This window comes from Pleuronectes platessa, chromosome 13 (genome assembly GCF_947347685.1).
Source record: "Pleuronectes platessa chromosome 13, fPlePla1.1, whole genome shotgun sequence".
In the NCBI taxonomy this organism is placed as follows: Eukaryota; Metazoa; Chordata; class Actinopteri; order Pleuronectiformes; family Pleuronectidae; genus Pleuronectes; species Pleuronectes platessa.
The window spans coordinates 21,573,969-21,587,675 of record NC_070638.1 but is presented as its reverse complement, the minus strand read 5'-3'; the positions used below and the strand labels follow the sequence as shown (position 1 = coordinate 21,587,675).

The 13,707-nt window shown below is 40.3% G+C and overlaps 1 pseudogene; it reads left to right on the top strand.

The window, feature by feature from the left end:
• Window positions 1-12,201: 12,201 nt before the first annotated feature.
• On the top strand, window positions 12,202-13,560 carry LOC128455245 (putative nuclease HARBI1; annotated as a pseudogene).
• Window positions 13,561-13,707: the final 147 nt, after the last annotated feature.

Sequence of the window (13,707 nt, the reverse complement as noted above, 5' to 3'; positions counted from 1 at the left end):
AAACATTGCTATTTGTTGAGGCTGGGAAGTCGGCAGTCAGAGTTAACCGAAATTTAACTCCAGGAGAAGCCACGAAGCTGATTTGCTTTACAAATGGAAGCAAATGTATTATTCGCCCCCTCTCTCGAACAAATGAGAGAGAATATATTATCATTATCCAACTAAACCTAAAGTCATCGTCTTTAAGATTAAGATTAAGATCCATTTATTTATCCAAAACACATGCAGAGACATGCACAGACACACTCATGCAGTTTTATGAAATTTAGCCTCTGCTTTTAACCCATCTGGTGCAGGACACACAGCAGTGAGCAGCCATGTACAGCGCCCGGGGAGCAGATGATGAGGGAGTAAGGTGCCTTGCTCAGGGGCACTAGACAGGGTAGGGAGAATCCTCTTGGATTTTTGGACAGAATAATCCAGGTTCGTCTTTTGTTTTCACTCCGTGGAGTTGAACCAGAGTCGAACCAGAGACCTTTTCTGCCCATAGTCCAAGTTTCTGCCACTAGTCCACCGCCTAATTTTTTTATTTGGTGAATTTCATATTGTTAGTTGTAAAGCATGTTGTTACCTTTATTGAAAAGTGCTCTACAAATAAAGTTATCATCATTATTATTGTTAGGTCGCTCATTGTGGTGTAGGTGTAATCAGTTGTTTGTCGTATGTTTGCCCTGCATTACGCTGTCCTGGGTGTATCCTTTCTCTCTCCCAATGTCTGCTGGGATTGACTTCAGCCCTTGATTAACCCCTAAAAAATAAGTAGGTATAGACAATGGATGGATGGATGGATGGATGGAAGGTCATAGCAGAAGGAAGATATGTGAGTTTTGTTTTCCCCCTCAGATGTGTGCTAGCCTCCTGGAAACAGACAGACCTCTTGGATGCCTAGCTCTTCCTTCTTCAGGCTACATCCCCTCCTGCCACTTTTATTGAATTCAACTCCCTTCATCTCAACCCTCAACCCGGTTTCATGCCGCTCTACCCAACTGTCATTCATCTCTCCACCTATGACCCTCATCCAATCTATCCCGACGTACCCTGTCACTCCAATACACACTTTGCATACACATGGTTGACGTTGGGGAAAGAAATATTTGGGAATTAGCTTATTTGCATTGTTGGATGATTCACTAAGTAGCACATTATGTCATTGTAAGCAGTGAAAATCTAAAATGCAAAAAAAATATTGCATTAGAATTAGTTTTACTTTGAAATATGACTATAAAGTCGGCTTCAGTGACCAGATGGTGTTATTTGACTGAGTGCCTTTGAATGAGTGATCAGTCCTACAAGAAGCCAATTGTGGAAGGTGTTGGCGGCAACTGGCAACATCCCTGCAGTCAGCCAGGTGGACTGCTGTCAGTCACCATGCACGTTCACTGTGTGCTGGTTGGTTATAGTGATTATATTTGCCCTGATGCCTAGAGTCCACTAAGTCTCGGTAGTTTCCTGCAGTGGATTTGCAGTGACTTGTCTGCCAATGGAAAAGCTACAGTTCAGCCTCTCACTTCCTGTGGCAGTGGCTCTTTATTGAACATCCCTATGTGGGTGCATCGCTTAGTTTTTCTGACCGTCAAAATAAAGTCCTTTCTGACACTGGTTTGGCATTTGCACTGGATCTTTTCATTGGTAACTGTATATTCACATTTTGAATGCGTTCACATTTGAAGTTTGCAAAATGCATCTCTTTGTGCTTTGCCTTAGGAATGTGTCTTCTGTCTTCAAATGCCACCTCACTGCACAATCACACATGCACACACGCACAGCACACCCACGTTTGTTAGAAGGCAAGTGGCAGCACAAAGAGCCCTATGAAACATCAAGCAGTGACTTCCACACTCGCTCAGGAGAAACATATCTGACCTTGGAGGAGCTCTCAAATGCTTTCCTTACTTTCACAAAATCACTCACATGCTCGGCTCTTTTCCTCTCCCGTCTGCTGTCTCCTCACAAAGCACAGCCCTGATTGTGGAATATGCTTTCACACATCACTGATTTATCTTCAGTCTAAGCTCTGTCACTTCTTAATGCCTCTCTCTTTTTATTTTCTTCTTACCTCTGCGCCTCTCTCACTCACCCGTCTGCCTCGCTGTGTATCTGTGACTGCTGGGGAAACACGGATTGGCTGTAAAGACATGGACCTTAGATAAGGACCAGATGAGAAGTAAATATACTTCAAATGAAAGGCACTTCTTTCTGTCAGGTACACAATTTTAACTCAGAGCAGATAACCAGTGGAACAAAAGTGTTTTCAAAATGTTCTTCAAAACAAGTGAGCTAATTTGTCCAAATTCCGATCGCCACTTTACTCAATGACTTAATTCCAACTCATTTTCAAGCATCATCATTTTGATTACAACTTTAAATGGTTTTCAGAGATGACATCTTTTATTTCTGGGATTAACTTTAAGGGGGTGTCACCTGAGCTACTGTTCTCAAAGGAACTGTGGAGTCTTGATTATATGCTACATCAGACAATTTTCTCATCTAGTTTGAATCTTACATGTAAAAGTTTAACATTGATTTGTTTGCATATAATCTTCCTGTACATAGTGTTATGAGTGTTTGCTGGTAAATCGTGTTTGTCTGTTCAAACAACATGAATCTAAATCGTGTGTGGAATTACTCTGAGGGTGTAGCCATCACTGTCCATTCATGCAACTCCGTTTCTCCATGGCTCTGCTTTGTGGGATTTCATCAGACAACACACCACAGACTGATTATACACAATTACTTGATTGGTTTGACTTCAAACCTGTAGAAAAGCATAGATTTATATATTGTGCATTTAATTTGGCATTTAAAGAAAAAAATAGAGCATAATACTGACATGCATTCTATATGTGATTTTGTATGATTCCTTTCATCAAATATAACTTGTTCTGAACCTCCACTGACACATGAGGTAGCATTTTCAGGGACAGACTGATGAATGTGAACGTGTTGTGTATGCATGAGGATTTTTTATTCCTCCACCCATCAACAGCAGGACTTTGGCCACACTGCTGATTGCTGACCATAAGCATCTGTAGTCGACCAACCTGCCTTATGCCAGCCAATTCCCTGCTGGTAACCTTCAGCTGCATGTGCTTTTCACCAAGGAGTCTTTTTTTTTAGAAGGTCCTCATGGTAAGTTTTGTTGCTGATGTGTCCTCGCACATCTCAAACTTGTTATCTTCTACTTTTTGGTTGATAATAAGTTTGATGCATAGTCATTTTATAGAGAATCTGTATTGGGCTTGCAGATGGAATAATAAAGAGAAATGTTTGAAGCTAATCCAATCTGGTTTGTTGAGTACTTTGTATCAACCAATACAAAAAATGTACATTCAAGAGCAGCTGTAAGTACAAATGGACAAAGTAAACCCAACAATTCTGCAAATAGTTTAGACAATTCACCCCTTCCTTCAATTGACTTGTTTGTTATGTTAATTTAGAACAGTCTTTAATTGACTATTTTAGGATGGAAGGTTTATTTTCTTTATTTTCCTTTCTTGAAATACAAAACATTATTTCACCAAAATCAAAGAGAAGTGAAACATCACAATTTTGTTTTGTAATAAGCAGACTTTTCACAGTTCCAACCCTTGTGATAATGATCCTTACATTACTGCTGCGTTAAATTTTATAATAGTCTTCATGCAGAGTCCCGCAATACATCCTTGCTTTGTCAGACCTCGAACCTTTCTGAGAACCGGTAGGTATAAATATGCTCAGATGGATTGTATTATATGTACATATTACACACTGTTTGAGTGGGAAACACTCAACAAGGCTAAGAGCAGGAAATGTTTTCCGATATAAAATGTATAATGTTTTCAGTTATACTCATCACATCGGGTGTTTATGTCGGGCGGCACATCTCCCACATATTGTTTTCAGCACAGATCTTAGGTTTAGTTTCCATTTCACTACAATGCAATTTCATGCCATGGCAAAAACAGTCCACTTCAAATTATCATAGATTTGAATAAACTCTTTACTCAGATGTATTGGTGGCCTGAGGGTTTGGAGCGTATTGTATTACACTGTCACGCTTGGTGGTAGGTGCACAGGCAGTGAGGACCCACACAGACACGGGCATGGATTAAGCGATGAGGATCAGACTAACAGATGAATAGATGGATGGAGATGGCAGGCAGGCAGGTAATTACAAAGAGGTAGCAGCTAAAAGGAAAACACGAAGAAGCATTAGCAAATTTGGCAACTGAATGTGGAGAAGGGCTGATATAAATAAAGGGGAGCAGATGAGGGAACTGATGAACAGGTGCCTAGAAAGAGTTCTGGCGGATGGGTGGAGCATTGAAATGGGCCAGTGGGCTTTTTGTTGTGACACGCTCCAGTAAGAAAAGCGCAGGTGCAGTTTCAGTGTCCTTGAACTGTTCGGAACACCGACTGTGTACAAAGATGGAGGAGATGACAGCCCAACAAAAGTCAACCTAAATCAACTGGATCATCCCCTGTTTGCTGGTTGCAGTACAGATCATAAACCCCACCTCACCCATGTTAGCATATGGTACAGCGACCAAACTAAACAAATGCGTTTTTCTTGGGGATTTGATCACTATTGCGTAGCTTCTGTATGATAGGCCCAAAACTTGAGCTAAAGGTAATGATGATTTTTAGGATAAGAACGATAACACATTGTGCACTTGTGTATGTGAGCGTCACACAGACACATGCCCTGGCTCAGCTGACATCTCTGACCCGCTGCAGTTTAATCGTTGGTTTGCTTGAAATGATACAGTATCGACACTGATCACCACATAATGATCCATGCTACTTCTATTAGATGAGTCAAATCTTTCTTCACAGTTGCGTGCACTCATTCATTAATTCAGCTCATATCTCGCACTCACCCACACGATCGGACCCCTGTGTCAACTCAGACTGGGTAAAATTAGACACTAAATGGAGAGCCGGAGGAGATGGCTGGGTGCGCTCGGTTTGGCTCACTCTGGTTGGCATTGTGCAGCGCGAATGGTAGAGACACAGAGACGGGGTAGTACATTATCGACAAAGCCGCTAAAACCTCTTTTTGGTCAAAACTTGTATAAAAAGACCCAAAATTTAAACTGTAAGTCAACTACCTTATCACTAAAACCAAATTATTTAAACAGCATTTTCATAGTAAAGACTCTGACCCAAACTTTGCTTTCACTATGTCTGGGATGTTGTCACCTATATTACGTGATGGTGGAGGCAAGTCTCCAGAGATCCTCTTAAGAAATGCTCAAATTGTAGTTAATTAATGCAGAGATTTCACCATTTTTCTAGAATTGTGCAGGAGGTGGATGACAGTTGTAACAACCTGTGTAATTGCATGTGTCATCGCCTAATATCCTGTTGCCAGGCTTTGATTAAGACGTACCATCCCCCAACTGTGCGTCATCAAACATTAAGCAAACATTCTGTCAAGAGTACAATTGTTTTACATGTCCACATCCTTTAAATTCCTCAGAGACTCCTCACAGATTTCCGGATCTTTACTTGTGAGCTTCCAAATGAGCCACATACCCACTTGCAAATGTCTCATTGCTGGTCCTCTGTGTGCAATAGCCTGAAGCAGACTGTGGAGATCAAGTGAGGACAGCTCGCACTCTCACACTTTTTATTTCATTATTTTTAAGACAGCTTGTACAAGCTACTAGCTCCACTCCCTGTCCTCTGGTTATGATGATGGTGAGACAATTCCCTTTGTACTCCCATTCTCTACTTGTTCCCTTGTTTCTGAAGGAGAAGCTCCTTGTATTGCTGTTCTCAGTCTTTATCTACAGTCTCTGTCTATGTCTGAGATAGTTCCCTCTGCAACTCTATACATTCTCTCTCTCCAGTCCATCTTTCTCTTCTGTTCTTTTCAGTCAAACTCATTTCTTTATCTCTGCATCTTTTCCATTTTCTTCTACGTTTTTACCTCACTATTCAGTGTGAAAAATTCTCCTCACCTGGATCTCCTATGATGGGCATTTGTTAGACTATTGGTATGAATAAGTGTTATAAGTACTACCTTTAGAGAAACTGATTAACTGTACTTTGTATTAGACCAGGGAACATTTCATCAATATATTGCAACCAGCAATTCAATCCATCTGGGACCGTCTGTCCTCTAAAGGCCAATGGTAAGACTGTCTTTGTTCAGCTGTGCAATGTTTGCTCCAGAATTTTTCTATCTGTATTCTTCTCTTTCAGTATGTGACGACAAGGTCTTGTTGTTGTTGCTTTAGTTTTTTTTCATTACGGTCAGGGGGGAATTTTTTTTTTCTTTGGGTATTTCAAACATTCGTATCGTGTAAAGCCAAAGAAAGTGAACTGAGAAGACAATAAAAGTTTTGATTTGGGTCAGGGACATCGTAGTATGGATGATGAATTGTATTTTAGGGAGAGCCAATTTAAAAAAATTTCCCCCAGCTACTCACATGACAACTTTCATATCAGGGACACTGAATAATGAATAATCACCCCCCTCGGATTTACAGTCATCTGAGATAATGATATTCTCATCTGCAAACCTGTGCACCATGTCTGTGTGATCAGATTTGACTTATGACTCAGAGAGGGAGCAAATTAAGACTTTAAGGTAACTTAATTGCCTCAATAAACGGAGTCACAGCTCCTGCAGTAAAATACTGTATTTACAAGTGAGAATGAGTAATTTTCATCCTAGATATAAATAATGAATAATCCTGTCTCCTCTAAGTTATATTAATTCACAGCTACCTTGCGTTTGGCAACACAGTGTGGGTTTATTTACGTGATATCTTTAGTCCACAGAGACAATACACATTGCCCTAAATGGAAGCTTTTAAAACTCGATCAATCTAAGATATATACAGTAATTTAGGCTTAAATAGAAACACCGCAGGACTAACTGTAAAATTAATGTAAAAGAACATGAGTATGAAGAAAGGATAAATGTAGGTCCGGATAGTGGATGTACATATACACATTCATCATTCAACCTCAACACCAGTTTCAGGTTTTGCAACATGCACAATTTAAAAACTCATATCTATAGAATAGAATCTATGCAGAAAATAATTAGAATCAATCTTTTTGGTATTTTTCCTGACTAGACAGAGGCTCACACTGAATGTGTGGGCAGTGATTGACGTCTGGGTCCCTGATCTGCTGTGTCTCGCACACATCTGTTGTTCACACAGGGAGCATGTCTTCCCTCTGTGGAGCTGATACATGAGGTTGCTGGTATGACTGCTGTATTTCATTGAATTAAGTAGGCCTTTGCACTGTGGCATGAAGCTATGCATCCCGATGTCCTGCAAATGTCTCACAATTAAGAGCTTGTTAAACAAATGAATGGATTAAGTCAACAGAAAAAGTGTTTTTATTTTGAAACAGGTACAGGAAGTGTAGCAAATACATACACTGAAGCTGTGGTGAAAGATCAATTTTCACTGAAAATCCAATTAAAAACACATTTGTAGTTCAAGTTTAATTCAGTACGAAGGCCTTTTTGACATGGGAAAGTAAAATTACAATTATATTTATCCAAACTTTCATTTTGTATTAATAGAAAAACATGTTTTGATTGTGCTGAATTGAACTTTCAAACTCAACTATTAAGGAGTAACTATCCCCAAAATTATTTATTTTGCATAAATGGGGTTAATGTTCACCTCCACATACTAAGCATGTCTACTTGATGAACAATTATCATTTATTACTGCAGCCTCTCACCCTCTCACTCCTTCTTTCTCTCACACCTCTGCAAACACTATGCCTCTCTCTCTCTCTCTCTGTCGCTCTCTCTCTCTCTCGCGCTCTCACTCCTGCTCAGATGTCTTTCAGCGATCGGCATGGAGCTATCATTCTGTCAGCCCTCCATCAGCTGATCGATCCACTGACCAAATGCTTGCACACCAATTTCTCTCCACACCCTTCTCTCTCCCTCATGCTTGTTTCTTAGCTCTAAGTAGTTTTGGCAGGAAGGGTAAATAATCCATTCTAAACTTTAGAACTATAGCTCTTTTAGACAATGGATAAAAAAAGTGCTGATCTGTGGTGTTGAGAAAGTGATCATGGCTCAGGGGAAACATATTCTGAATGAAAGGCCATTTTGTTTCCACTCATTATTCTCTCTCCTTCTTCTTTCATGTCTGCAATTTCCTATTGGGAATAGATTTGGCCAAACTAATCACCAGAATTAAACAACTCTGACATTTGGACACAGAACATAAGTGATTACACAGGAAGAGCTGTTCAAAAGTAAGAAAAGTGGTACAGGAATAGCCTTTGAAGATACAAAAAATTGGTTTCCTTCCCTGCACCAATAAAGACCAGGTATTTCCACTGAGTAACAAAGCTGTGTTATAAAGTACGAGTTTACAGCCAAACAAGTTACATGAGGGTAAACATGGGCACAGTGTTTCCTTTCCAACGCTCTTCACTATGACATCTGTCAATCGATCAATCTAAGATATATTCAGTAATTTAGGCTTAAATAGAAACAACACAGGACAAACTGTAAAATTAATGTAAGAGAACATGAGTATGAAGAAAGGATAAATGTTGGTCCGGATAGTGGATGTACATATACATGTTTATCATTCAACCTCAACAGCAGTTTTTCAGGTTTTAGCAACAATTAAAAAATTAAAATATTTATAGAATAGAATCAATGCAGAAAATAATAAGCATTTGTTAGCATGCTGACATTTGTTGTTGTAAGTTCAGTCTAGAGTAAAGGGTAGTTTCATGAGCTTTGCATGTCAGTGTTAAAAAAACTAAGTATTGGACACTGACATTTTTAATTGATTAATATGACAATACTCTGGGTTTTTCTATCAGAAGATGAGAGACTGTAGTGTCATAATTACATTTTAATATACTGCTGCACTTTAATATACTTAGATTATTCGAACAGACAACTGACAAAATACAGTGTTTTGTTAACAGCTGCAGCACACTCAACATCACATGAATGGATCTGAACTATAGGGGCATCACGTTTTCTACCAGTGTATAAACGTATCAATATTCTATCACGTGCATTGTCCATTAGAAAATTGCTAAATGTCACTTCCCAAAGGCTGGATATTTCATCTCAATGACAGGCTCATGATCTATCACCTTTGTCCTCTTTTGCCTACATGTCTGTCTTGTCTTGAACAATATGGATTTATTTTTACTTTATGACCAAATTCACTGGAGATGTCCAAAGCCCATTGTTAAGATAGCACTCAGGACTGGTTTCCCTTAAAAGAGCCAATTGAATTATTATCCTTCCTCTGCTTTTTTGTCCACCTCAAATTTATGTTGAAGCTCTGTTGCTCTAAAGTGCAGCATTTCAATTGCACACCAGACAAAATGGTGGAAGTGAATATATCTTATATCTTGCCTACCTGGTACGTGGATTGGTAAAATAAAAAGATTTGCGAGGCTCTGACTTTTATTCCCTTTTAGCAAAACCAATGTTCAAAACACTCAGGTAGCAGCCAGGTTTTCTGTGGTTTGAAAAACTCCAACAGAAGGATTCATCTTCTTTCTTAATTATTGCATGACATCAGATTCAGGAATCAGGTAATCCAAGTGAAACATACAAATATGAATAATAATTTAAGAAAAGGTATAAAAGTAGGGTTCAGATCAGACTTGTATGGACTTTGATGTGTTGATGTAGTTTTGCTGCCATGGATTTATTGTTTCTGTCAGAGCCTCCACATCTTACTAGCTGCAGTGTGTCTCTCTCCCCATCCCCCTCTGTGTGTGTGTTGATTACATGAGTGGAGTCAGGTGTTGGGGAGTCAAACCACCAGCTGCCAATCATCCTGCTCAGCTACAAATACCTGGTTCCTCCCTCAACACTCTCAGATCGTAGACTCTGTTTGCTCAGTCAGTTGTGTGTGTTCAGCTGTTCTTTAAAAAGCTACTGTTCCTTTTTCTTGCCAGCCAGTTGTCCTGTTTTCTCTATGTACCTTCAGTTCCTCTGCTTGACTCAGGAATCCAGCCTTCACACTAAATTTTCCACACTGCTCTGTATCAGAACTAAGCTCAGCCTTGTTTTCACCATTTCAAACCCTCCTGATCTCCTCTGCACTAACACCATGTCAACAGGCTGCCAGTCCATCTGACGCTTGCTATTTTGAATAAATACTATACATATTCTGACTCAGTTCAGCTCTATGGTTCTGTACACAGCCGTAACTGTTTCATTCAACGGATTAATATTTAATTAGTTCTCTTTGGGATTGGGGGTGTTGCATTTTACTTGTATTTTTTCCATGTAGTTTGGTTACATTTTCCCCGATGAAGTTGCAATATAGCTGTTAATTTTGGGGGGTCACATTGAGTAGTCCCCACAGTATTCTTTTGTGGCTGCCACCTTGACTGGCAGTAGGAGGTTTATAATGACACAATAGTTGGAACACCTTCAGAGTATAATGGGCTCCATCCAAATTGCTTTCAGCTAATACTGATTTAATAAACCTCGGCTTAATGTTTTTGTTAACACTGTCAGAGGTGTTCCTTCAACTGAATAGCAGGGGTTGACAGTTAGTGCTTCGCCAAGCAGGGCATGAAGAGGTTTACGGGTGCATGGGAAATTAAACAAATTAGTTATTTTTTTCATGATTTAAGGGATATGCGTCGTCTTAAAGGAGCAACTACACTGCTTTAAAATATGTTAAAGTTAACAGTATGAACATTGTGGTAATGCTCACAGCCCACACTATACAACATATTTACAGAAGTCACTAATGGTTGGACTGTGGCCCAGGTGCTATCCTATCCAGACCTGGACCTGCAACCAATAAATCATTGAGAATTTTGACAGAGTAGCTTTTCCAGCAGATTGGTCAGACTGCACGTCCCTACATGCTACAGTAAGCATGCATCATATCTTGTTTTCCTGGTGCTGTTCACCCTCTCCTAAATATATCCTCTGCTAACTCTAATTTAATTTATATGGCTATTTGTTGATCTACAGTTATACATTCATAGATCACTCACTGTTCCCTGTTGCTGAAGTGATTGCATTTCACCTGACTTTTCTGTTTGAGCTCACCCTTGTACGCTAAAAGGCTAATCTATTAGCAATGGCTTCTCTCCCTCCCAACTACTCCGAGTGTCTAATGGTCAGTTACTCCTCTCAGTCATTTTAACAGTAATTGTACATGTAATAAATGTGTTGTATTGGCAGCAATGGAGGAGAGGCCTAGCAATTTGTTAGCTCTGCTCCACCGCTGGGAACCCTCATTAGCTGTAGTTATCGCGGCCCTGTTATCGGCTGCAGAGCCACCTAGCTTAGCCCTTGCTAGCAGTCCCTCAACACCATGAGCAGTCGGGCGGCTGGGTGACTATCCTGAAGGGGCATAGTGCTAATTCAAAGCCCACGATTAGGGATACACCAGCTCATGTTTCAAACAGATTTTCTCCACTCAACGACACACCCACTGAGAAGCAAACTCTTGTCATTGGCGACTCAGTTTCAACAAAGTGAGGTTAGCCACACCATCATTAGAATAACAACTTGAGTTCCTATTGTGCCTTTCAATAGACCCACGGCCGATCAGTAGGGACATAAAATGTATGTCGGCGGTCACTAAAATTAATGTGGAATCGGATTGAATTTGCCAAATTGACCTGACCAGTGATTACATGTTTAGCTACATGTTGTCATTTAACCACTGGCTGTTTTAGTATAGACAATTGGAAAACTTTTGGAGGAAACCTGGTCTATTGAGATGAGATGGCGTTCAGATGGAGCGGCTCTCTTATCGGGGAATATGACTCTCCTTGTAAATCCAAATGACAACCCAGAGTTGGGACCAGGACGCAGAGCTGCAGTCCTACACACTTCTGTGCTCCCCTTTAGATCAGTCACACAACCACAGCCCGATAGACTCTCTGCCCCTAGCCCCATTCAATTATTTAAATAAAAAATTAACTGGGGGACAATTCTACAGGAACTAATTAAATGGTGACTTATAAACATAAGATAATTGTCATCCATGGCTGTTTTTTAGTTCATGAATCAACCTCGGATCACAATATTTATTTACTGTCGAACACTTAGACCTGAGGCCTGTTTCAGGTAGCTGGTTTTGAGGCAACCCCGAGTTTGTTCGCTCTGAGTTAGTGGAAAATACGCCGTGGACCTAACCTGCTCGGGAGGTGGTTAGACCTACTCTGAGTTTGTTGTCTATAAGGCTGAAGGCAGCTCTCCGACAGAAGGAAGTGTTAGAAATGGCATGTCCTTTTCTACGAGAGCCCGTGGACGTAGAGGCTGCGATCCTCAGAAAGAATCTCCGTGAGGAACGATTATTAAGACCCCGGTTGGATATACTTTCTTTTCCTGATAATTTTCTTCACGAGCGCTATTGTTTTTCAGCGCAATCTATCATTTATTTAGACCACCTTCTCAGCCCCCATGTTAACTCTCAAACGCACCGGGGGCATGCTTTAAGTTCAATACAAATTATTTGTGTGGCAATCCATTTTTTTGCAAACGGCAGCTTTCTTTACAACGTCGGTGACGCCGAGCACATTTCAAAGGCAACCGTGTGTCGGTCTGTCAGAAATGTGACTTTGGCACTGAAACGTTTTCTTTACACGTTTGTGATGTTTCCAAGTCACCGACCTATACGAACAATCAAGGAAGAGTTCTACAGAATTGCAGGAAACAGTAGCAACAATGTAGCCTATTTGTTTCTTGGAACGTTTTAATGTAATAAATAATGTGCACAATTAAATTAATTAATTTGTAATGTTCTAGATTTTCCGGGTGTCATCGGGTGCATCGATGGAACTCAAATTCCTATTAAAGCTCCTTCAGTGAATGAAAGGAGACTGTTAATAGGAAGTCCTTCCACAGCATCAATGTACAGGTCAAGGCCTAGACCTTCAGCATTTTAAATTAAAGATACTTAACAAAACAGCCTCTGTATCTAATTATACTCCTCTGCAATTTGAAGGTTGTATGTGATGCCAGAAATATCATCACCCAAGTGGAGGCAAAGTGGCCGGGGTCTGTGCATGACTCATCCATATTTGTTCAGATGATTAATATTTCACCTGTATCGTAGGAGAGTTCGACGGTCATGTTTTAGGTGACAGAGGGTACCCCTGCCAGCCTTGCCTTCTGATCCCGTGCCAGGACCACAGCAGCGCTACAACCTGGCGCATATGAGGACGAGAGCCAGGGTCGAAAACACGTTCGGGATCCTGAAGGCAAGATTCCAGTGCCTCCAAATGCTGCGAGTCACACCAGAAAGGGCATGTGACATAATAATTGCATGTGTGGTTCTACACAACATCGTGATTTTGAGAGGGGAAAATTGCCCACCTGCAGTTGCAGATGAGCAGCACATAAACCCAAACCATGCCATGGATCCACAGGACGGAAGGGTGGTTAGAGAGACTCTGCCAAAATCATTTTGTTTGAGTTTTCTATGTAGTTAAATGTATTTTATTATTTCCGAAATGTTTTCTTTGGCATTCTTTCGCCTTCCTGTATGATAGTAAACTCGTGTGACAGACCCAGCCTCTGGTAGGGGGTGACACTGTTCAACAAAATAACTTGTCCCACCACAGCCTGTGTTCTAATAAAGACAATCTACTTTTTATGAGGATTTCTTTATTTCCTGAAAGCACAAAAAAAAAGTCATTCATATTGGGTATGTTTTTGGAGCAGGAAACAGTATCCCAGTTTGTACCTCACCCACCTTTTTAACTTATGTTCCAAAATTTGGA